At 36.6% G+C, this 26196-nt stretch overlaps 1 pseudogene; it reads left to right on the forward strand.

Annotated features, from left to right (window-relative positions):
* The window catches only part of LOC149153423 (OVARIAN TUMOR DOMAIN-containing deubiquitinating enzyme 12 pseudogene), a 99860-nt pseudogene extending 98608 nt beyond the window's left edge, over positions 1–1252 (forward strand).
* The last annotated feature ends 24944 nt before the right edge of the window (positions 1253–26196 follow it).

Raw genomic sequence — 26196 nt, forward strand, 5'->3', positions numbered from 1 at the left:
GGACCAGTGAAGTAGTTGTGATTGTATTACTGTGTATGTGTCTTCTATATTCATGTAGTCAATGCATATATAATATTGACTGATATTCTACCAGTAGACAAGTTTACAAGTTGAAGTTGCAGTTAATTGATATAGGGTACATTGATTTAAACCTTGAGTTAAACATATAGGTCCTTATCTGAGCAACGATACTTCAATGGAAACTAAGTTACATGAACAAATGGTGACATATGAGCCAAATCTAGATGTTTTTCACTGGGGTCTCTGTCTTCCTAATGGAGATTATTTTTCCAATACAGGTCATGAGATTAATGCCACTTAATTGAGTGGCACTACTGTATATCGAGGATTCAGGCTATTGAAACTCAATTGCCATGAGAGATCACTAATGTAGAAAATTATGAGATCGTTACACATGCTCTTCAAGAAGAATTATCTCATCTAGTAGCTGTGGAGGAATCAGGTGACCCACACCCTGCTAAAGATCATTTACAGGCCTCAATTCTTGCACAAGATTGGCTTGGTCCAAGCCAAAAAATATCTAGTGAAGGTGCATGGAATGTTGAGGAAAAACAAGAATCAAGTCACGAATAAGAGGTTGTAATTTCGTGCTCAATTCTAGAAAGAAGGTCTCAAGATGGTTATGAGGATGTCTATACATCTCTTGAGCTTTCAGATGAGTTTTTTGCTTTGAATGGCAAATTTGGCAAAAGATTGATGCAGATGAAATTTGTGCCTCATACTCCTTGGATTAATGGAGACATTCCTACACTAGATGAAGCAACCATGGACCATCAAATATTATTGGACTTAAAATTCCCGAAGATGGAAAATTCCAGTTTCAAGCACTTTCTGATAAATTTTGGAGAACTCTTCAACATCATGAGTTTGTTAGGCGACATGTTGTTAATCGACTAAAATACGAACTAGAATTGTATGAAGGATATGTACCTATGACATATGATGAGTATCTAAAAATAATTAGTGAGAGTTCAAATGGGGTGACCATGTCACTTTGTAAGCTACTACTAATTATTATGGAGTTAAAATATGTGTGGTGACAACCTTCAAAGATACTTTCTTCATTGAAATTCTACCAAAAGTTCAACATTCAAAACGAGTGATATCCTTGAGATTTTGGGCAAAAGTGCACTATAATTCCATCTATCCTGAAGGGGAGCTACCATTTTTTTGTGAAAATAAGAGGAAGAAGCATTGCATGGAAGATATTTCCTTTGACCACCAAGTTTGACTTTTAAAAATGGAATACCAAGTCACAAAGGGAGATTGATACTCCTAGCATGGGTGTAACATTGTACACAATCATGAAAAGGGCACGATGCAACCAGAGGTCAGCGAAGGCGAAAGGAAAAATACCAAAGACAATGGATATCAAGGAGAACACTGGAAATATGTGGAAACACATACACTCACAGAAAGTAATGTCCACTTCACTGAGGAGAAAATGTTTGGTTTGTGACCTCCTCCAGTCACAAAGTCGCATGTCAAGCTCGTAGTGGTTTCTCACTGCAAACTAAGTTTGTGATTTGTGACCTATTGCAAGAACAAAAAGGAAACAAACTCTCACCATACCAATATAAAGCTATGTGTAAGACTTTTAAAATGGCATTGAACATATTGGGATGCATACCAACATGGGAATAAATAAAGTTTATTTGAATACATATCCAAACTGATATCAAAGAATTTTTTTTTCCTTTTGTAAAGGTGTTAGGTTCTAAATTTGCTCGATGATGAAACTACATTAAAGGTTTATAAATCTCGATGAGAACAACCCATCAAGCATTTATGTCACAAGAACTACAAAGGGATACAAAAAATAATATCACACCATGTTGCTTGACATTTGAGATGACTAGAATCCATGTACTAATAGTGTTGGCAACGTGTTTGAGCTTAATCTTAAGAATGAGGCAATGTGACAAAAGCATCACTAAAACCCATCGAAATGCTATGACATCATGCATTGTGCCAACACTTGCCCATGCACTGAAATTATGATTGTGCCAATGCACAAGACACATTTCACAATTTACAGTTTTGAGGAATGCTCATGATGTCGACACACTATTTTTGTGATCAATAGATGGGCATGTAATGGGTACAACTGAAATGATAGTTCTAGGAGGTGGGGTTGATGGTCAATTTTCTCTTAAGTTCTGGGAAGTCACAGTCGAAAATGGAAATTTATCCTTATCAATTATTATTGATGAGCCTCACAGTGATGTTGGGATCTCAACCCTCATTTTCCATCCTGTTATCACCTAAAAAATGATCTCCTAGCCATTGATAACTAGGTGGATCGAAATACACCATGTAGGATTAATTTCACCATATCACTTTTACCATGGGAAATAATTTAATAAACCATTTTTATTAAATTATTTCTTATTAAAAATTAAAAACCCCATGAGAATAATTGAAGAAATCATTATTTGTTTAATTTTCTCTAGGAATAATTATTAAATCATTATTTCATAATTATTCATTGTCACATTTGTCTAAATCACCTAGGAATAATTAAATAAATCACTATTTATTTATTATTCTTTAATTCTAGTTTTGGAATAATTGTTAGATCACTATTTCATACTTATTTCAATTTCACACCATTCTTAGTCCTCGCCAAATAATTAATAATTCATTTTATTTGTTAATTATTTCTAAATAAATATATTTGACCATTTTGAATATCTTTTCCCTCTCCAAAAAATATAATAACGTATTCCTAATGGTTAGATATTGATTTGGTCAATATTATTTTATTATTTTCCATTTTTAAGGTCAACCCAACACTTTGTTATAAATAAGAGAGTTTTCCATTCATTCTTCACCATGATCATTATCATCATCACCATTATCATCTTGTCACCTCTGAAACCCCACTTGAATTCCATCTTTTGTTTTGGGTGTTTTTACATATTGAGAGAGAGAATAGATCACTAAAGGACAAGGATATCGAAGGACCCATCCCACGGAGGGGGATTTGCAGACCCATGTTGTAGATCTCCTTCACCATATTTTTTAATAAAATATTATTCATTTAAAAAATCTTCATCTATTGGGTTCTTACATTGGAAATTTCTTGTTTTTTCTATTTTGGATCACATACAAACTTTTTGCTACAGGGTTTTATCATTTTATTATTGCAGAGTTGAAGCATAAGCAACCACATATTGTTGTTAGGGTCACTTGTCACTAGTGACTTAAGTGAAGTATTTTTGGTACATCTTCCTGAAATCTTTACACTAACAAATGGCGTCTCCACTTAGTATTTAGCTACATTTGTCGTCAACAAATGGAGACTCCACTAGTGAGCTAATTCATATCCTTGGTGACTATCATTTCAGTTGTTTTCATTATTTTCTTCAGCTATTTTTATCCTCTCAATTTCTATTTTTATCCCTCTATTATTTCTATCAAATTTTGGATTCTGGTGGTTTTCCGGTTTTTTTCCACAGGTCACAGGTACCAGTTGAGCAGGAGATGACAACATCTATGTGAGATCTGCCAACTGAAAGTCCAGGGAAAAAACACACTTTTCAGCCCTAGATATTTGGCCAAATTTCTGTGTTTTCCATTGTTTCCAGGTCAGTACCTACGTTTTGAATTTTTTCCGAGAATTTTTCAAAAATTTCTAGAATTGATGAGAGTGTTGTGTGTGGAATGGGAAGGGTTTATTATCTCCTTTTAAGTCTCCCCTAGGCCTATATTTTCTTATATTTTCTCTTTTAGGAAGGAAAAACCCCCCTAGGTTTTAGAGTACACCTCCGCCTTTTTAGGAAAAGATTGGTTGGGTTGAGGAGTCTAGGGTACAACATTTTCAACCATTGGTTTGTAGGGTCTAATCCATTATTTTAAAATTGAATGGGTTTATTTACCCTTTTCTCCCTTTAGAATTTGGGTTTTCCTTTCCCCCTTAGGATCCCCTTGAGTATCCTAGGTTTTGGAGCTTCATACCTATCCTTTACAACATTTTTCACCTCTGATTTTTGTTGTGTGTCAGCACCATATATAGCAGATTAGTGCCTCTAAATCATAGTCCCTTTGACATTAGATATTTGAGGCCATTTATGTGTATTTTAGTAGCTTGTTTTCCTTCTCTTGCTTAGTTGCTTGATAACCTTTTTGGGTGTGGTTTTGCGTGCTTGATTTGTTGTTTATTTTTCTATCCATTTTCAACATTATTTATATTATTTTAGCATTTTATTTTCAGTAGCACATCGCATCATAAAACATGCTCAATTAACTCATCCTCTTGACACATCATTTTCACACACTCACACCCTAAGCAAACATGAGCTTGGTTAACACTGCCAAGCCTAAACTTGAAACACCATACCTTAATAATTCAACACACATATATTAAGCCCACTTGGGCACTAGCACCAAACAATAAGTGTATTTTAGGCGTAGGATTGGTGGGATAGGCTTCCAATAACACCCATAGATCACTTACATTGAGACATAGAAGTTGACATATTAGGGAGTTCAAAATCCTTCACCATTCCATGGTCCAAAGATAGAGTGTGTCAAAAATCCAATTTAGAGGGGGTTAGGCTAGGTCATCGGGCAAGCGGTTCTCCTCGGGGCTACCCAACCCATGGCAGGGAATCCTGTGTGGTGGCTGACCACCAAGAAGATCAAGACTCGACCACCCCCATGGGACAAAGGTAATCGTAGTGACCAATATTAGGAAAACACCTTATAGGACTAACTATGGGTAACAATTGGTTCTCTACTCCACCTTTCTCTAGATAGATTTGCTTGTGTGGATCAGATTATGTCAAGTAAGAAGTCCTTTGGAAGGCCATATGAAATAGTAGATTTAGGAATTGTTTGAGGATTTAGATCACCTATAGGTTAGAGGTCATTTTTCTTTGATAGGACACATTTTCTTGAATTAGAGTAGCATCTTAATATAGTTAGTTTACACTTGGCACCATTGCACTAGGTGTTTTCTTATTGTTTGTTTCTCTTTTTCTCTTATCATCAACCTTTATTTTATTGAGTCATATTTGTCTTGACATCATTGCACTCCGTAGGCATTTGTCATAAAGACTTCATGGCATTCGCCCCTAGTTTCCTGTAGGACATCGTACTCCTCCTCATCAAGTTAGAGTTCATATTCCTAGTCCTCCATTGAGTGATCATTCTAACTATGGTTATTATGATTCTTTTAGTTATTCCTTTGATTCCATGTCTTCCCAACCCTGTATTGCCACCATGTCAAGCACCAACGTAGGTCTGGGAAACCCATGTGGTAACCAAGGTGGTAACCTAAGTAACCCCACAAGTGGAACCTTCACCGATATGGTCACTCCTACTCCATTGCTTCCTTTTATGACTGGTTTGAACCTCCCTGATTTCATCCATCTCATCAACAACCCTCTTCTCCATGACCCTAGTTGGCCTCCTATTCCTGCTAAGATTCCTTCTGACATCCCCAAGTTTGAAGGTAATCTTGGAGAAGATCCCACAAATCATGTTCGCTCATTTCATATGTGGTGTTCATCTAATTCCATCACTGAAGACTCCATTCATCTTCATTTATTCCAACACACTTACTGGAGCTACTGCCAAGTGGTATGTGTACCAACTGCATGCCTCCCATTCCATATTCACGACTCTAGCCAAATATTTTTTGTCATACTTCTACTTACCTCTCCGATATGACACTGGTATTGAACTCTTGACCTCTTTCCGTCAAACTTCTGCAACCCTCCTATCAGACCATGTTCAATAATGGCGTACAAGGAGGAGCATATGTAAAGCTCATGAATGTGAAGACCGTATCTATATAGATTATTTCCTTAGATCAATTTTGGCTACCATTGGTAAATATGTCACTTCCCACTTCCCCCAGTCTGAGGAAGATACGCTCCAAGTAGCTTTGAAATATGACCTGATTTATGAACAATCAAGATATGTTTATATTGTCATTCTTGATCTACCTTAGTTTGTTGCTACTAATGCGACTCTCATACTGTAGATGGTATCATTAGATCAATTTAACACCCTCAACCTCCACCATATTCTCTACCTTCAATTATTTATGATCAACCCCATGGGGGGACCAGTTCCTCTTACACCTATCCCCCTCCCAATACTTCTCATGGTAATGCTTATCCAGGTCCAAGCACATCATACGCATATCCCCATCCACATGAGTTGATGCTGGGGCTAGTTGTTTCTCCACTTGTTTATCTAAATGTTTCCCCCTCTCCTTACTATCCATATGCACCATCTAATACTCCATCCCCTCTAGCACTAGCGCCCCAACTCCCCATGCCTCCTCCACCTCTGCCACAATAGAAACCTCCTCCTTAAGTTCACGTGTATGCTCAGCAGAGCACAACCAACCCCCCCAACCATAAGAAACGAACAAGGGGAAATTTAACCGGAACCAACCATCTCAAGGTAATCAGGGAAACCAGGTTCCACCACCTAATGCCCCTCAGGGAAGCTAGCCTAATCCTGCAACCCAACAACAAGGAGGACAACGCAAGAAAAAAATGCTCTTTGTATGAATAAATCTTGTGCCTGTTTTGGTGTATTTTTCGATTATACTCATGAGTGTCCCCTTTTAATTCAAATGCGTCAAGTATGGGAAGCTCAAGCAGCTACTTCTAGAGTGATTTGGATTCTCTCAGTTAACTGAATTAACCGAGATCTTTTACTTCTGTGATGTTAAGAAAATTGCATGTGAAAGAGTATGAAAAACTACATGTGCATACTTTAACAAAGAGGAAACATAACTGAAACCATCAAATCAAAGAACACACACAACTTGATAATGGAGTTCACCCAGTGTGGGTTACGTCTTAGGGCCCGGTGTCAAGAGTGGGGAGGCCGCTTCATTAATTGCTGCAAGCTGATTATGAACACATGATGTGTTCTTTGTTAATGCAATGAATAAATCCCTCAAATAGAGTGGCATGTCTCTCAATGAGATGTTCTCGTATAATAACTCTTACTCATACAAGCTCTCCATCAACATGACAAGATACCAAACTCTCACAGGAAGTGGCATACAAGGATCCTCCAACATAGTAGCAAACAAGGATTTCAACATCAAAGCATCATCTCAACAAAAATCAAAAGAATACATGACATAAATGCATCTTATACCTCCACGTCTAGGGATGGCCTAGAAATGCACACCTCTGTTGGAAAAACTGACTACACATTTGAATTCTTGGTGAAAAATCATGAAATTTGACTGTAAACTTGACTCCTTTCTAACTCGGTCAAATTTGGGATCACCCAAGAATCTTAAAGATTCCTCAAAGATTCTCTTCTGCGGGCTGACTAAAATTCAGCTACTTAGATGAACAAACTGATCACACCAATGCATTCCTTGTGAAAAACTGAGAATAATGAGTATAAAGTGTTAGTGTGAAATTTATTGGAAGGTGTACCAAAAACACCTCATTTAAGTCACTAGGTAATAAGTGACCCTAACAATAATTTGTGGTTGTTTACAATTCATATCTGCATAAAAAGTGAAAAACCTGCAACAAAATCATATACGATCTGGAATAGAAAACAACAGTAAAGATATCCAATGCAATAACCCAAATGGAAAGACTTTAAATGGATAAATTATTTATTGATAGTACCTGGTGAAGGAAATCTACAAAAAAAGGTTTGCAAATCCCCCTCTATGGGATGGGTCCTTTGATGTCCTTGATGCTTCAGTGATCGATGTTCTCTCTTAATGTGTGAAAAACCCATAACAGTATGGATAACTCAAACGGGAGCTCAAAAGAAAAGAGACAATAATGGTGACGATGATAATGATCATGTTGAAGAATGAATTGAAAACCCTCCTATTTATAACAAAGTATTGAGTTAATCTCGAAAATGGATAATAATAAAATAATATTGACCAAATCAAGATCTAACTGTTAGGAGTACTTTATTATACTTTTTGGAGAGAGAAAAGATATTCAAAATGGTCAAATATTTTTATTTCGAAATAATTAACAAATAAAATGAGTTATTTATTATCTCGCGAGGATTAAGAATGGTGTGAAATTGAAATAATTATTAAATAGTGATTTAGCAATTATTCCAATAATAGAAATAAGGAATAATAAATAAATAATGATTTATTTAATTATTCCTAGGGGATTTAGTCAAATGTGACAAGGAATAATTATTTAAACAATGATTTAATAATTATTCATAGAGAAAATTAAATAAATAATGATTTATTTAATTATTCTCATGGGTTTTTTTTTTTAATCAAAAAACAATTTAATAAAAATGGTTTACTAAATTATTTCCCATGATGAAAGTGATTTTACTAGGTTAAATTGATCCTACATGGTGTATTTCGATCCACCTAGTTGGAAATGGCTAGGTGATCATTTTTTGGTGATAACATAAAGTTGACCTAATAATTTACTGTCATTTTTGGGCCTCCAAGGAATCTTAAAGATTTCTCAAAATTCCCCAAAGGTTTTTTCTACAGGTTGACTAAAATTATGCTGCTCTAATGAAGAAACTGATCACACCATCACGTTCCCTATGAAAAACTAAGAAGAATGAGTATAAAGTCAGTCTAGTTCTATCACCTTCAAAAATTGGGCTCTAGGGTATCTTTTAGATTCCATTTAGATTCTTGCGTCATGGTTCCGCCTTCAACATTCTATCTTTGAAAAATCCACTGCTCAGATGATAAAACTACCTACACCATCAGAATCTTGGCGAAATTCTCAGTAATTTGAGTATAAACTCGACATAATTCTATCACTTTTAAAAATTGGCTCCAAAGGAATCCAAAAGATTCCTCCTAAGATTTTGCATGGGAATATTCTATAGAATATTTCCCTGGAATATTAACTATCTCAAAATTTGTGCCTCACCTGGGCTAGGTTTCGTGTTGTCTCGCTCATGGTTCCTCCTTGACTCCCTCAATTGGGCATTGGAACAAAGGTTTATTTAAAAAATTTAAGCGTTATAAGCCAAGCCAACGTAACTGGCATAAGAGTTGGCGAAAATTGTAATAAGTAGTTCTGTTGGGGGAGGTCTCGGGATGAAGCCCTCGGGCGTCCCCATTTTGACTTGCGTTGACCATTCTATTTATAAATCGTCAAATGTCTTTTCCGCTGGGGATTATAACTTTTGGTTTAACATGGCTTATATCCCATGCCACCATACATTTCGTTGAATTAACCTTATAATCATATGTCTTTTACAAGCATACAATTGACCTCCCTTTACTTAAAATACTCATTGGTTTGGTTATAATTAACTCCATGTATATTTTGAAAAAAACCATATGCCCTTTTAATATAACCACACTTGACTTTATATGGTTATTTAATATTATTTTTTTTGTTTTATATGAGTTTATAATATATGTCTTTTTTTGTGTTTTTGCAGGGCTATCAGGCCAAGGTTGGCAAGCCATGTGTTGAAGGCCTATTGGTCATTTCATCCCTACATAAGCTGAGTGGGTCCCACATCCTGATACATCTTGAAAATTTCTTAGGGTCATACAGACTCTAATTGAGGTGTCATTCACATCATTGGGTTCATGATGACGAGTTCTACAACTTAATGCCAATGTTACTGAGATTCAAAAAAATTGAAATTTGAACCATTATGGAGCCACTTGGATCATGCCTCCCATTGAGGAGCTTTTGGTCCTCCAAAAGCATGAACACAATCTGCAATTTATTGTACTCCCTTGTTTTCACAACAAGTTCCCTAACAAGCCACACTTGCTTCTCCTTCACCTTTGTTATTTGGAGCCATAAACGATGAACTAACACCTGCATCCTCTACAAACATGTAGTACAATCTTTACAAACTAAATATTCAATTACGTTACCAATCATAACCCAAGCATCCCCATACTTTCCAAGAGTTTATAACACACACTCTTTGGTCAAGTTTACATCATAATAGAAACCGATACCCCAACTATCAACAAAAGGGCTAAAAACATCATCATGTTTCTTTCATAAGTGATGGAAAACACATCATCACTTTTACAATCATTTCACAACATATGATTTACAATTAGATGGTATGAAAAACTACTATATCTAATAAAACCATCTTTCTCTAATCAAAGTGAATGGGTCATCATCCTGGAGCTGATTTTCTTGTTGAACAAATATTCTAACTGGTTCCTGCATAGGCACTTTACCTTGAGACAATGCTCTAGATGGAGCTTCCAACATGTGGCTCTCTGATGTCCATCTCTGTTGCGATGACTGCAAAAGTTTTCTTCCTCCAGACTTGCTTAACCTTCTTCCTTCCCTGATGTGGAGAAGGCATTTCATGTCTTGTCCTCTCTCTTGCTACCATTATTTTCCAACACTCGACAACCACATGGTTATACAAGCCACAAAAACTACATGGTTTTTTATGCCAAAATTTTTGTTCATCCTTAAGAATGTGCTTGTAATCACAATTAACATTAGCATAATGAGACTTTTTATACCTCTCTTGGTTATCTCTGGTACATGCCTGGCGATGAGATCTTGACTTAACTCTTTCCTTGCAATGTGCACTGTCATGGAAATATTGTGATTTGTTCCCATCACTCTCTTTCCTTGATGATTTGGGAAATGGCTTGGATTCTTTGTCTGAAGAACCCCTTGCTTCTATTACCTTTGAGCATTCTCCTTTAGTGTACCCCAACCCTGAAATGGGTACCTCAACGCTTCCAACAGAAATAACATCATGTGAAAATGAAACTAAAGAACTATCAACACTATTTACCTCAGTTGTTGATTCTGAGGCTGGTGATGATGGCTTCGCTAAGCCTTCATTACGCTTCAACTTTTCCAAGGCCTCTTCTATGGCTCATAATTTAAGTTGCAATCTCTGCTTCTCCTCTTCTGCTTCTTGTATAAGTCTCCTCAATTTAGCGTTCTCAACTTGAAGGCTTTGATTAATCTCCTCATTTGAATGATGAGAAGATGATGAATAATCACCCGAAGATGGAGATGGAGCATTTTCCTCTGCTCTCTCTTTCACTTGTTCCTCTTTTTCTATTTTCTCATCATAAATTTCATACATTATATCTAGCATGTGTTCCATCCTGAGGAGGTTCTCGTAGAGATGTTTTTGATCCTCCATTTTCCTTCTTGTTGCACGTTCAATCTCTCGTTATGATTCACACTCGCAATTCACATTAGTGAGAAGATCGCTCTGACACCAAACTTGATCTAGATTCTCTCAGCTAGAGAAATTGACCAAGATATTTACTTTTGTGATTTTAGTAAAATTTCATGTAAAAGAGTATGAAAAACTACATGTGCAGACTTTAACAAAGTGGAAACATAAATGCAACCATCAAATCAAAGAACACACACAACTTGATAGTGGAGATCACCCTGTGTGGGTTGCATCTCTGGGCCCGATGTCAAGGGTGGGGAGGCCGCTTCATTAATTGTTGCAAGATGATGATGAATACATGATGTGTTCTTTGGCAACGCAAGGAATAACTCCCTCAAATAGAGTGGCATGTCTCTCCACGAGACGTTCTCCTATAAGAACTCTCACTCACACAAGCTCTCCATCAATATGACAAGATACCAAACTCTCACATGAAGTGGCATACAAGGATCCTACAACATATTAGTAGACAAGGATCTCAACATCAAAGCATCATCTTAGCAAAAATCAAAATAATACATGGCGTCAGTGCATCTTATACCTCCACATCTGGGGAGTCCTGAAAATGCACACCTCTGTTGAAAACAAATGAAGTACATGATTGAATTCCTTGCGAAAAATCATGAAATCTGACTGTAAAATTGACCCTTTTCTGATTCAGTCAAATTTAGGCTCCCCAAGAATCTTAAAAATTCCCCATATATTTTCTTTTGTGGGTTGACTGAAATTCAGCTACTCAGATGAACAAACTAATCACACCAACACGTTCCTTGCAAAAACTGAGAAGAATGAGTATAAAGTCGACCTAATTTATAAACTTTCATTTTTGGGCCCCAGGGAATCCTAAAGATTCCCCAAAGATTCTTTTATGTAGATTAACTAAAATTTTGTTGCTCAGATGATGAAAATGATCAGACCATCATGTTCCCTGTGAAAAACTGAAAAGAATGAGTATAAAGTCGACCTGGTTCTATCACCTTCAAAAATTGGCCTCCAGGGAATCTTTTAGATTCCATGCATATTCATGTGTCATGGTTTTGCCTTCAACATTCTTTATATGGAAAATCCGCTAAACAGATCAGAAAACCTTTTGCACCATCAAACACTTGGTGAAATTTTGAGTAATTTGAGTATAAACTCAACATAATTTTGTCACTTTCAAAAATTGGGTCCAAAGGAATCTAAAAGATTCCTCCCAAGATTCTGCATGGAAATATTCTATAAAATATTTCCCTAGAATATTCTCTATCTCGAAAACTGTGCCTTGCCTGGGTTGGGTTCCATGTGGTCCTGCTCATGGTTCCTCCTCAACTCCCTTGGTTGGGCAATGGAACAAATGGTTTACGTACATATTTTGGGCATTATAACCCAAGCCAACCTAGCTAGCATAACGGTTGGCGGAAATTATAATAAGTAGGTTTGTTGGGGGGAGTCCTGGGTTCAAGCCTGCGGGCTTCCTCATTTTTTACTTGCATCAATACAAGCCACCCATATGTAATAACATTTGTGTTGTCTGTTCTATTTATAAGCCGTCAAATGTCTTTTCCATCGGGGATTATAACTTTTGGCTTAACATGGCTTATATCCCATGCTACCATACATTTCGTTGAATTAACCATATAACCATATGTCTTTTATAAGCATACAATCAACCTCCCTTTACTTAAAATATTCATCATTTTGATTATAATCAACTCCATATATATTTTGAAAAAAACCATATGCCCTTTTAATATAACCATATTTGACTTTATATGGTTATTTAATATATTTTTTTGTTTTATATGATTTTATAATATGTCCTTTTTTTTCCTTTTGGAGGGATAGGAATCCAATGTTGGCATTCCATGGGTTGAAGGCTTATTGGTCATTTCATCCCCACATAATTTGAGTGGGTTCCACACCCCATTACGACTTGCAAACTTCTGCTAGTCATAAAATGGTCATACAGACTCCAATTGAGGTGTCGTTTCACATCATTGGGTTCGTGATGACAAGTTCTAAACTTGATGCCAATGTTGCTGATATTCAAAAACTTTGAAATTTGAGCCTTTCTAGAGACACTTGGATCATAGAGGAATGTAGCCCATAGCTCCACCTCCTCCTCCTCCTACTTCATCTCAACCGATTGTGCTTACCAATCCTTTTCTTCATCAAGGATATATTGATACTCAACCTACACAAGGTCATGCAGCTCCTCCACCTTCACAATTTGGTCACAATGGTTGCCGGATCCTTATGATGAATTCTAACGAAGTCAATACCGAACAAGTCAACCTTTAGACTTAGTCGCACCAATATGACAAGCCTCCTGCAAAGTCATCAACTAATTCCCAACCTAAAGTTTCCACTCAACCTCTGTTCTCATCAAATGGTACATTATAGATCCCTCCACCTAAGGTAGAGGTTATCCCTAAGATCCCCAAAGGACCATTACCTTGAAACACTACTTCTTCTAAATCCACCCATACCTATAACATAGTAGATGAATTGGTGCAATCTCTTGCTGCCATGTCAACGCTGGAAGTCCTCCAAACATTCCCATCCCATTGGAAAGCTATACTATTTTCTTTGGGTGTTGCGGATCCTTCTGACGATTGTATGATTGTCTTTGATGTTGAAAATTGGAACATCCCCCCCTTCCTTCATCCGTTGCATTTCAAATCCCAGGCTCCATAATAAATGCCATTGTTCAAAAGTGTATCATAGATGAAGGCGTCTCGACATGTGTGATGACTACTAGTGTTTGGAAGAAACTTAGTTCACCCAAACTATCCCAATCCACCATCACTCTCTGTGCTTGGGACGGTCATCCCTCGTAGCCCCTCGACTTATGTCGCAACTGTCCAATTACTATTGTCGTAAAGACAATTTCCATTGAAATCGAGGTCATTGATGCCCCATTATATTATAACATCCTTCTGGGTTGTAGTTACACCTATGCCATTTCTGATGTCACATCTACAGTCTTTCGCAAGTTGTGCCTTCCTCATAATGGAAATATCATCACTATTGATTAGTTTACCTACTATGATCCTAAGTCTTAGACTTACCATAAGTCCACTATCTCATCAATGAATGGGAATAATGTTGTCTACAAATATTCCACACTACTTGGTGCTTCTTATGGTCCACCACCTACCCCCTCAAAGCCTAGGCCTTCAAGTGTTTACATGCTTCAAGCATCACCAACTGCCCACAAGTGGTTTGGTATGCCTTCACAATAGCCAACACCTCGTGGCTTGTTTTTCCCAACTCAACCCAACCTTCAGGTATTACTCCTCAAGTTCCATTTCCTTCTACTGGTATCTCTCCTAGTCCTTTCCCACCCAGAACTGTTCCCCCAGGTCTTAACCATCTCAGAGCTATTCCCCCAGGTCATTACCCTTTTGGTCAGATACCATTCTTATTCGTATCCCCTAGAGTTTATTCTACCCCTGTCATGGCTACATTGAGTTTACCTAACATTACCTTGGGGATCCCATTCTGGTACATTGATCCTCTCGAAAAGACTCCCCATGATCAACTCAAACCTTACACTGCTTTGACCCTTGTTCAACTTGTTGTTCCTACCCCTTCCTTTGCTTCAACTCCACAAAAACCTCAACAAGAATATACTCTTGTTGTGAAAGCATCTCTTGAGGGGGGGAAATCCCAAAAAAGGGGAACCAAAGACAAGGTACCCCAACCAACTCCAACTCCTCCTAAGCCTCCAAAGCCTACTCCTCCATGCACTTTGTGTGATGTTATTGGGCATGCCACTAATAATTGTCTTGAACTCCCTCATATCAAGAATTCGATCTCTAAAACCTTTCCTAACTCCAACATTCCTAAGGTTCATGTCACCTTACCTGTGTCATCTAAGAAGAACAAATCCTTACACATGAATCACCCTTATGCTTTGTGTGATAATTATGGCCATTATTCTCATCATTTCCCCATCTCAAAGAATTTTGTGATATGCTTCAAGTGCTTCGTGAGTTATATGTTGCTCGTAGTGATTCCACCTCTCCTCTACCTGCATGTTCTGTTCCCACTCCATGCCAGAATATGAGGTCTCTCAACCATCCATCATGATCCCTCCTACTGATTTGAAGATGACAGATAGTAACATCCCTATTCTCTATATGTCGTCATCCATGGGATCAATCCATTGGGACTCTCTTGATATCTCCTATCATGATTTTGTTGAACATTCTTGACGAACACTTTGGTCTCAACATTAGTAGATGTCACATCTACTAGTCATCAGTCTCCCAATGTTGACGATGCACATGTGAACCTTGTATTTCATGAATATGCCTTAGGTAGCTCCTCTTTATCATGTGGTCTCTCTTCCTCCCATCCCCCCATCTTTAATTTTGATGAAGACATCATGGAAGCCATGACCACCCATGATTATCCATGGGATGATATGCACCATCATGTGTACTTCCTTCTGTAACAAACCCATGACAAATATGTTGTGGAATCCATAGACTTCATCCATGGTGAGGTTGATTTGTTCAACCATCCCTTACTTCAAACCCACGAATTCAAACCACATCCACCTTGTGGCCATTACATTACCATACAATGTTTGGGTAAGGGGGCATCCATGTTATAGAGTCCACGAGAAGAAATTCTCCCCCACCCTCATAGTGCATTTGGTAGTGTTGACTCTGATACCATTATTCTTCGCCACCTTCAATAACATCTAGAGTCCCATGTCACTCTAGATCACCTTGGGCATGATCCACTTAATCATTCCCACCTCTTACGTAAATAACCCAGTCCCTTAAAAATTGTTGTTGTTCAACCACCGTGTTGTCTAGGTGAGATTCAATTCATTGTATTTGAAGCCACTCTTTGGTATAGTGACAACATATATGTGAACCCATAAATTTAGTCCATTTGATTCATATATGCAGTGCCAAACGAGATTGGTAATCCACCATTTCCTTTCTCTTACGAAACCCATCATACGTTCTTCCCACAAGAAGACATCCATAGCATAACCAAATGGTGAATGACATTATCAGAATGTGTTTGGAGTTCCACTACTCTAAATAAATTTTGTATGCCCATAGCATGCTACATATATCCATGCAAAATTGGGGGGCACATATTCCCCTACGTCTCCTCATAATCCTTTGCAAGATCTTGTGTCAGTAGGATTGGATTCTTGAATCCATTATTTTAGCACTTGAAACACAATGACTCTCCACAAACTCATCTAGATAGGCATCATCATTCCCACCTGATCAGTCCCCTCCATCACCATATGTTGGGGGGGAGTATCCCATGCTTGGGGGAATGATGGTCCCTGGCCACCTTCTCACTTGATCAACATAAGTCTCTTCCTAGATCCCAATGATCTAGGCATGGTCAATTATCCTTTCATTCCTTAGATAGTTTGTCCTACCTGCCTCTACGACGAGCCATATACACATTGCATATTGTAGATCATTGATACCATATATTAAAACACTCTACTCTATGTGATGCCACACTTCCCTTATAGTCCCATTTTTTATTTGGTGGGAGCGGATGATCCTAGACCCTTTTTAGTAGTTCATTCCTATATTCCTTTCTTACCTTGATTCTTTACTAGGAACCGTCCTTCCAAGAAGCATTAGTTCCATCCTTAGATAAGTAAAGCCACCTACCTGAAAGTCGCAGATCCGAATTTTGATTGTCGATTGATCTATTATGATCTCCTCAATATTTACAGCCTTCTCCTCCTCTCCAAATTCTCCAATAGCTCACTATATAAATGAATTGGATTTGGGGGAAATAAGCCCTTTTATAAGAAAAACACTCATTTTTCCATCGCCCATTGTGACCAAACTGTACCTCAGTTTAACGAACTGTTAGCACTGTTGGAAAGCTCTCATTGAGTTCTCTAATTGGTATCCCTTTGTTTTTGGTAATTTGATACTTCACTAAGAAGCCATTTTTTCTGTGAGGTCACACTTTGCCACCTATTAAAATCAAATTTCTTCATTTGAGCCACCCATACTCTAGTACCACTTTATCTTTGCACTGGTTGACTCACATGTTTATTTTCTTCATGAGTAACCATCATCTACTCATGTTTTTTATGTTCCCCTCCGAACCTCCCCCATGTGGCAATGTCATCGAGTCACCCTTGTTCAGAGCATCAAAGGTGAGTCACCCTTGCATCTATGGAGTTTTTTCCAAGTCCCCTTCACTTTTTTTACAGTATATCATCCATTTTTGTGTTGCATTCATCCCATTGTGCTCATATTTTGCCTCCAACTACACTACTCCATCTTTGAAAATCCCCTGTCTGAGTAATTGACCATCCCCTCTAGAATCGAGTCAATCGTTGCCAGGTCAACCATGCATATCATGCTATGAGAAGGGAAGTGATTAGTCTGCCACTCATCTTATTTCCTTCCATCATCATCCATGGTGTCATTCCATAAGTCACTTTACTATGATCCCTTGTGTCTTTGTTGGGGACTCCTCATTGCCTCAACTCTAGCGGACTCTCTTCTATCAAATTTAGCACTTTTATTACAGATGTGTGGTCTAGAGGGAAATTTATCTTGGTTCCAACCTTCATCTTTGTTATATGTCTCATATCAAGCAAAGTGAATTATCATTTCCCTTTGACTTGGTTGTTTCTTGCGTGCTCGACTCCATCTCATTATCACACGATCGAGAATCATACACTTGATGGTCTGGTGATCCAAAAGATTGTACCAGCTTGCCCTGGGTGTGTGAGAGATATTACAAAATTCATGAGGGGGTGTCCATTTAGGTAGCCCCCCACATTCCCGAATGTCCGCAGATGTTGATCTAGCCTTAGATGTAGTTCAATAGATTTAATGGGTTCGGTTTCAACTGCTTGCAGTGCCCACAACATGCATGTCTCCTTCATATGATCCATTCAGATATTTAGAGCCCTTTCCTATTCAGCAGGGCTCCTTTGGTTGATCCCCCCCCCCACCATGTTAGCTTGAGGGGAATTATGTATCATGTACTCAAATGTTATTGTATTCAATCCTGACCTTTTTTTTTCCAGGCACATTATGTATATGGGATTCCTTGTATTATTTTTTGGCCCATTGCTGCCAACATATCATATATCATGTACTTTGTAGCTCAAACCCATATTGTTGGGCTCACCATTATTTTTTCTACTCAGTTATCTCGGCGCGTATGGGTATGCCTCCCCCACCTCATTTGCGATCACGTACTCCAAAATAAAAGGAGACTTATATCAGTTTAGTAGGTCTTGCCCCCTCCATTCCTTCGTCCTTTCTTGAATTGCTTTAGATGTATCTCTCTCTCTCCCTAACTTCCCTTTGGTGTCTCGTGGAAGTGTAACCTACAACGTATTTTAGTCAAATAATTTTCTCCAAACACTCGTACGTTGGGGGGAAATCTGTTATCACCTAAAAAAAGATCACCTAGCCATTTCTAACTAGGTGGATCAAAATACACCATGTAGGATTAATTTTACCATAGAAAAATCACTTTCACCATAGGAAATAATTTATAAACCATTTTTATTAAATTATTTATGATTAAAATTAAGAAACCCCCTGAGAATATTTGAATAAATCATTATTTGTTTAATTTTCTCTAGGAATAATTATTAAATCATTATTTGATAATTATTCCTTGTCACATTTGACTAAATCACCTAGGAATAATTTAATAAGCCACTATTTATTTATTATTCCTTAATTCTATTTTTGGAATAATTGTTAGATCATTATTTGATAACTATTTCATTTTCACGCCATTCTTAATCCTCTCGAAATAATTAATAAATAATTTTATTTGTTAATTATTTCTAAATAAAGATATTTGACCATTTTGAATATATTTTCCCTCTCCAAAAAATATAATAAAGAATTCCTAATGGTTAGATCTTGATTTGGTGAATATTATTTTATTATTTTCCATTTTTTAGCTCAACCCAACACTTTGTTATAAATAAGAGGGTTTTCTGTTAATTCTTCACCATGATCATTATCATTATCACCATTATCGTCTTCTCACATCTGAGCTCCCACTTGAGTTCCATTCTTTGTTTTGGTTTTTTTTACATATTGAGAGAGAAAATAGATCGTTGAAGCACAAGGACATTGAAGGACCCATCCCATAGAGGAGGGTTTGCAGACCCATGTTGTAGATCTCCTTCAATAGTTGTTTTAATAAAATATTATTCATTTAAAAAGTATTCATCTATTGGGTTATTACATTAGATAGTTCTTGGTATTTTCTGTTTTATATCACATACAATCTTTTTACTACACGATTTTCTCATTTTATTATTGCATATCTGAAGCATAAGCAACGACATATTGTTGTTAGGGTCACTTGTCACCAGTGACTTAAGTGAAGTATTTTTTGTACATCTTCCTAAAATATTTACCCTAACACACCCATCAAAGAAAATGGCAGTGTGTTGTTCCCATGTGGAGATTTCAAGGTATGGGTTGAACATGAAAAGGTCCCAACGTAAACAATAATTTGGATAGGATTGTGGTTGGATATGTCGATCATTTGGATCATACAAATAGAAGGCTATGTTATGTTTTGGATTTCCTGCATATGGATCCATTTTGGTTGTGGACGTTGGAGATCTTATCACATTTTGGAGCCCAAATACAAATAATTTTATTTAAGTCATTGGCAAGCCATTGTACTCAACATATATCTCAACACTATCATTTGTTCCAAAATCACATATTTTGTATCAATCGCAGAAGTTTCAAACCCATGATTTTTTATTTGGAACCTATCAACACTTTGTGCTTGATATCTTCCAGTAGAAACCTTGGCCACTGATCTCGACAGGCCTAATTTTGTTGTTATCACACCTATCTCTATTGGAAATAGTGGCGATGGTGATGAATCTATGTTTGGTAAAATTTTAGATCAGGAAAGGAAGGTTGTTTTCAAAACTTGGCTTAGAAAAGCAGAGGCAACACCTCACAAACTTTCAGATAAAACTTTGGTCACGGGACATGATTGCTACTGACCTAAGGTCACCAGATCACATCCCAAAGGCTCAAAATATAACCAAAAAATGTGACCTTTCTGAAATTGTAATTATGCGACCTTCATAAGTCACAAAGTCATAGTTTCTTCCCCTGGCCGCCAAGTCACATCATGGAGCTTCAAATATGCACCCAAAGGATGTGAACCATCTTGCTATGCGGTCATGTGACCCCTCCCTAAGTTGAAGAGTCACAAAATCACAAATAAGGGGGTCAGTGGCCTATGCAACCTTAATATTTTATGTGACCTTGCAACAATTTGTCATCACAAATGGTGACTTACTCTGTAGTTAAATATGCGACCAACTCTATCCATCGAAACTATCCACATTTGTAATGCATTAAAGATTAATAGTGCTTGGCAACATTTGAAATGTAGTAAGTGAAAATGGAACATTATATACCAACCCTCACAATTGACACACCTTTAAATGATGCATCAACACACACCTTATTATGGGAGTGTGTAAAAGGATCCTTGTGTGCAAAGCATAGAACATTCCCAGTCTTTATTTTTGGAGCCTCTATGTCTAACCTTTGCGAAAATGACGATATTATATGCTAACCAGTGGGAAACATAATCACATTCCACCTTGAGAAGGGATAGCATATAACCCACACATCAAGTACCAATATGCTTATACATTACAATGAGATAGAGCACACACAAACACGTTGAAATGGGTAATATGGTTATTACAATTGCATTACGATGCATAAGATCAATGTTGTAATGGTTGCTAAGATATTTCGGTAGTGATTGTATCAAAAATATTCATTGTTATTCTTGAGGTCTGCACACAAGACAAAGACACCGTGGATAACACACTCTAGGTTAATATGAAGAACACGAAGGGTTGAACACGGATATGGAACATATTATTGCTTCCAGAAATTGCTTATGTCAAATATGCAATGGATGGACCAAGTAATGTGCTTGGGAGGTTTATTTAACTGATCCAAAAGGCTCCAAGGTCAAATTCACACATACAGGCATATTGAATATACACCAAAACTATGAAATACTGAGCCATCCTACTGTTGACATCTCAGGGCTATAAATTCTTACCTATTATTATGATATTTGTTCTTTGCTTCAGTAAAGTGTGTCTAATATGTGTTTTAATCAATGAATGTGTGTGCTTGTAGGATTGATGTTGCAGAATAGTTCCTCACTATACTTCCTGGATGCATGATCTTGGGAACTAAGGGCATCAATGGCATGGCAATGACATCATCTCCTTCAATCAAATTAAAATTAATAAAAATAAAATAAGAAGTGTTAACCTAGGTGAAGGAGGTTAGGGCTTCTTACAAGAAGCTCTATAATTAGGGTTTCAGCTAACAGACTAGGTGGTTCCATTAAGCTTCTCAAAGCACTATACTAGTCATGATGACAATGATAGTAGCAAGAAAATCAACATTCAACACAACAGATAAATTACAACCTTGTTTAGTTACTCATCATGAATATACAACCACATTAGGGTTTTAGAAACCCTACTTATTCTCCTTATAATTAATCCCCCATTAATATGTACATAATAATGCCCATAGCTATGCATATATCAATTGGGCACGTAATACTCAATGGGCATGAGAGAAGAGTGCAGAAGGTAAAGATTCATGAGGGTAGGTGAAAGGTCACGGGATTAGGTGAAAGGTCGCCCTACTCACTTCTATAAAGAGACCCTCATGACTCATTATATGGGAGGACTATAACACTTGAGTTTAGACTAGGAGTATATCATTGATCAATGCTTGAAGAGCTAAAGGAACTCATCTCGTGGGATCTAGTAGGGTGAGTTGTAGTGAGGCTAGGGTTTTTCCTTGGATAATGGTATGAGTAGCCCATGTTCCAATGTTGGGCCTTAACAACTTGAAATATATGTACCTCTATTTGCATCAACATTAATAAGAAGTGATTCTTCTTTCTGCATCAATTCCCATGCTTTTCATGTTGGCTGTATTGGCTCTCCAGTATTTCCATTGTGGTTGTGTGTGTTTTTTCAAATGAGAAGTATGTTAATGAATTAGTTTGTAACTTATGGCTTGTATGTCTAATTTAAATCCTTGTTTTCTTACGCCATGCCATGCCAGTGACCTATCACAAACTAATTGGCAATCAACCTCTGACATGTTCTTGTTTAAGTATGTCTGAGATGGTTTCATCTCACTAATCCTTCTTGTGGCATACTTTTCCTTATTGTTGTTGTTGCATCATAGTATTTTGTTTTGTAGGTAGTTAATCACGGGTTGGCCTCACTCACATAATCTAGGCATTTCATTCATGTCCTTGCTCTAACAACATCATGTTCAATAGACAAGAGTGAAACATTCATGGTGGCATCCTGGCCCACATATCAGATGGGGCTCCTACCTCAAATGATGTGAGGTATAATTGGGACTTCTCGCTAAGGATACCCCCTAGTTGTTGGCAGTACATTCCATCACATCAACAAACCTATGCAAATTTTCTTAGCTATATCAACAAGTGACACCATTCCTGCCATCTCCACTAGGGTTTCCATACCTATTTATTTCTTAAATTGAAATTGTTCCTTAAGCATAGTGAGTTGTTTCTTCATGTTTTCATTTTACTCTTTTAATTCATTAATTTGTTGAATAAGAGGATCAATTTCAAACTTAATGAAGGAATTCTTTACTATTCCAACATTAGTTCTTCCTTCTTTCCATCATTCATTTGTTCCTCTGGTTCCTTGGGTTCCTTTGATTTTGTTGTAGCAGCATGGACTTCTGGCATTGAGGCAGTTGATGGTGTAACAATTATTTTCACTATCTTGTTAGGGTTTTAGACCCCAAATTCCTTTTTTAGAGACCTATTCTTTACCCTGGCTTACATAGGAATTCTTTTCTCAAGTACTTATTCATATATATTTTTTCTCAACTTCCTTTATTTCACGCACTTATTCTTCAAAAGAGCATCCATACTCAACACTTTCAGACTATCCAATAGATACATCCAACCATCCTTCAGTACTAGCCTTCTTCACAAAGTGCCTAATTCGAAGACCTCTTCAATGAGGCCTAAGAGGTGGGACTTCCCTTACTTCTGTCGTTGTTTCAACACTTTCCTCCTATTCTTCAACTTCACTGTTTTCCTCCTCAGGAATTGGTGCATGCAATCCTATTATAAACCTAGTCCATGTGCTTCCTTGTTGTTGTAGTGTCAAATATGATCAATTTGATCATCCAATGATTACTTAAGAAGGTTTTAGGTTGATTTGTAATTCATACAACTCCTTCGATATGATGTAATGATTTTAACAGATAATAGGGCATGTTGATTAACTTTCCATTGTGTAAAAAGCTAGTAGTTGAAAATGGTAATGAAATATAATATCAAAATGCCCCTCGCAAGTGATAAATTTCTAAATTAAATAAGCTACATCATCCCAAGGATGAGGAAGGGAGGTTCTGTCAATCCCTTGTCCCTTATGCCTTACCCTCCTCACCTTGCTATAAAAATGTAGCTTTGGTTGTTGGGATTACTAATTTCCAACAAAACCAACACGTTCTTTTCTGAGGCAAACCCGTCACCCAAGAAATTACTTCTTATGTAACGACAATACTAACACCTCTAACCATTGAACCATACCCATTCAAAGCCCATGTAAAATCCAAAGCAATATCTTCATTAAATCCTTACAACCTCTCAAAATAGGCTAACCAACCCGCACTTGGAAATATATCTAGGGATTTCGAGTAGTGTAACAGAGCATTAGTAGAATTAGGTTAATGGAGGACTACTAATCTTCCCATGGCTACTCAAAAACTATTATAGTGTTAAAACTTAGCTGATGCAAATTTTTGTCAGAATAGAGAGTATCGATCTACTAGAATTTCCTTGCCCTTTCACAATTTTGGGCTTTATACCATAATTGATAGTTATTGGGAATAATTTTAGGTAGTCACATCAGATTTCAAGAGTAATAGCAGGAGTAACAGAGACTTGTTTTTATTAATACAAGGTCTAATCAATAACTACTAGATCAAGATAAGGGTATGGTATCTCGTACAACAAATAATTACTAAATTATGATAGTGTTGATGGTCCAAAATGACCTTACCAACATGTAAGGGAGACCACCCGGTTAGGACCTTAAATCAACTCCCTTTCCATTTGGAATGGTGGTTTTGAGTGGTTCAATTGGGTCCACTTACCCTCTCTCTTTCTCTGTTGGCTTATAATATGTCTATTACTTGCCAATAGAAAAGAGACATCAGATGCGGCCTCTTGCAGAAATCATTCAAAAAAGTGATCCTTAAGCTGAATTAATGGCTCATCCAAGCCACTCTAAAGTATTCCTTTATGTAAGAGGACTTCTAGAATGCAATAATTTAAAACTAAATGTAAATCTACTCTAATGAACATAAAAGAAATCCTAAATCTATCTCAAGTGAAAGAAGGATTAGTCCCCCTCTCAACCAAGAGCAAGCTAAAAAGAGGATTTTGGCCAGCTTTGAATTTGCAATAAAAATGAAGTCAATAAGCCAAGAAAATAGTTCCAAGACTTATTACTAGTTCAAGCAAGTATATGTATTCAACTATTTGATGAATAGTCCTCAAATCTTTGGTGCACATACATCCAAATTCAAATAAAATAAATTCAAACTAAAACATATATGACTGCATTAAGGAAATAGTTCTCATAAAACAATAATTATTAAAACCAAGATAAACTTAACATGAATTTTTCTAAATAGTTAACAAGTATGTCCTGTTTACCTATTCCAATTCATAATTTAATTCGATAGCAATTAGATCCATCATTAAAACATAGATTTCAAATGATTAAAACAAACATATATTAAATGAATTTACAATAGTGAAAAACTTCAAAAACACATATATGGATCAATAATTGTCTCAAATTTTATTAAATATAGGCCATCAATCAACCTGTATCTCCGACAATAGTGTACAAGAATTAAAGATATGATCATAGCCTTTGAGTGCATGAAATTCTCAGAAAATTTCATGATAGCATGAAATGTTCAGAGCTAAAGTACATCTATTTTAATCTCCACAAGTCTGGTCTAAACTAGCTAATTCTCTGCAAAAATCTTGCTACGTACAATAGTGCAAAAATCCCTCTCTTTACGGAGAATTTCTTCCCCAAGTTTCAGATCTGGAATCCCCATCTCAATTCTACAAAAGCCATATTTATAATTACAAAAGAGAATTAAAATGAGAGAGCTGTTGAGAAATATATTTGTTGCAACAAATTTTAATTGGCCAAAATCCTTCTTTCTCTCTTACTGGTGCAACTTCATTGTCCAAGCCTTCTCTTCGACATCTCCCCAAATTCTCTCCTACAAAAACCAATCAATATTTAGAAATTAAAACAATTTGGGGCACAAAACAGAACTCAAACCACTTCCCAACAAACTGTTAAATTAAAAATAAATTTAAATCCAAAGAAATTCTCATGCTACGGTTGCTTCAAATGGATTAGATTAGCCTTGGGTATTGCCGGGAATAAATTATTGACAGCAGTTTCTCCAGCGCGATGAAATTTTTCCAAATCAAAATAGCAAAACTAATTTTTGGTTGCAAATTCGTCACTTTGTCTTCTGCTGGATTTTTGGGTTATTAAATGATGAAATTTTCTAAAATTGACCATCCCAAATTATTCTCCTATGTTTTAACTTTCCAATGAGATATTACAAGCTTCATGTGCTTGAGTGAATATTGAGATATGCCTCTACAAAATTGAAGTGCCAAAACTATCAGAATTCTGGAAAAATAGACGCCTTGATTAAAATTCAAAAAAATTAATTAAAAATTATAATCTTAATTAAATTATTAATTTTTTAATTAACTGTATAATTAAAATATATTAATTACAATTATGATACAAATTAATTAAAATAATTTAATATATAAATTAATCAAAATAATTTAATATATAAATTAATTAGATCAATTAAATTAATTAATTACAAATTAGTTAATTTACAAAATTAAAAATTCAAAACTAATTAA

Source organism: Pinus tabuliformis, chromosome 9 (genome assembly GCF_031772625.1).
Source record: "Pinus tabuliformis cultivar Carrire ecotype Pingquan chromosome 9, CPIR1, whole genome shotgun sequence".
Taxonomy (NCBI): domain Eukaryota; kingdom Viridiplantae; phylum Streptophyta; class Pinopsida; order Pinales; family Pinaceae; genus Pinus; species Pinus tabuliformis.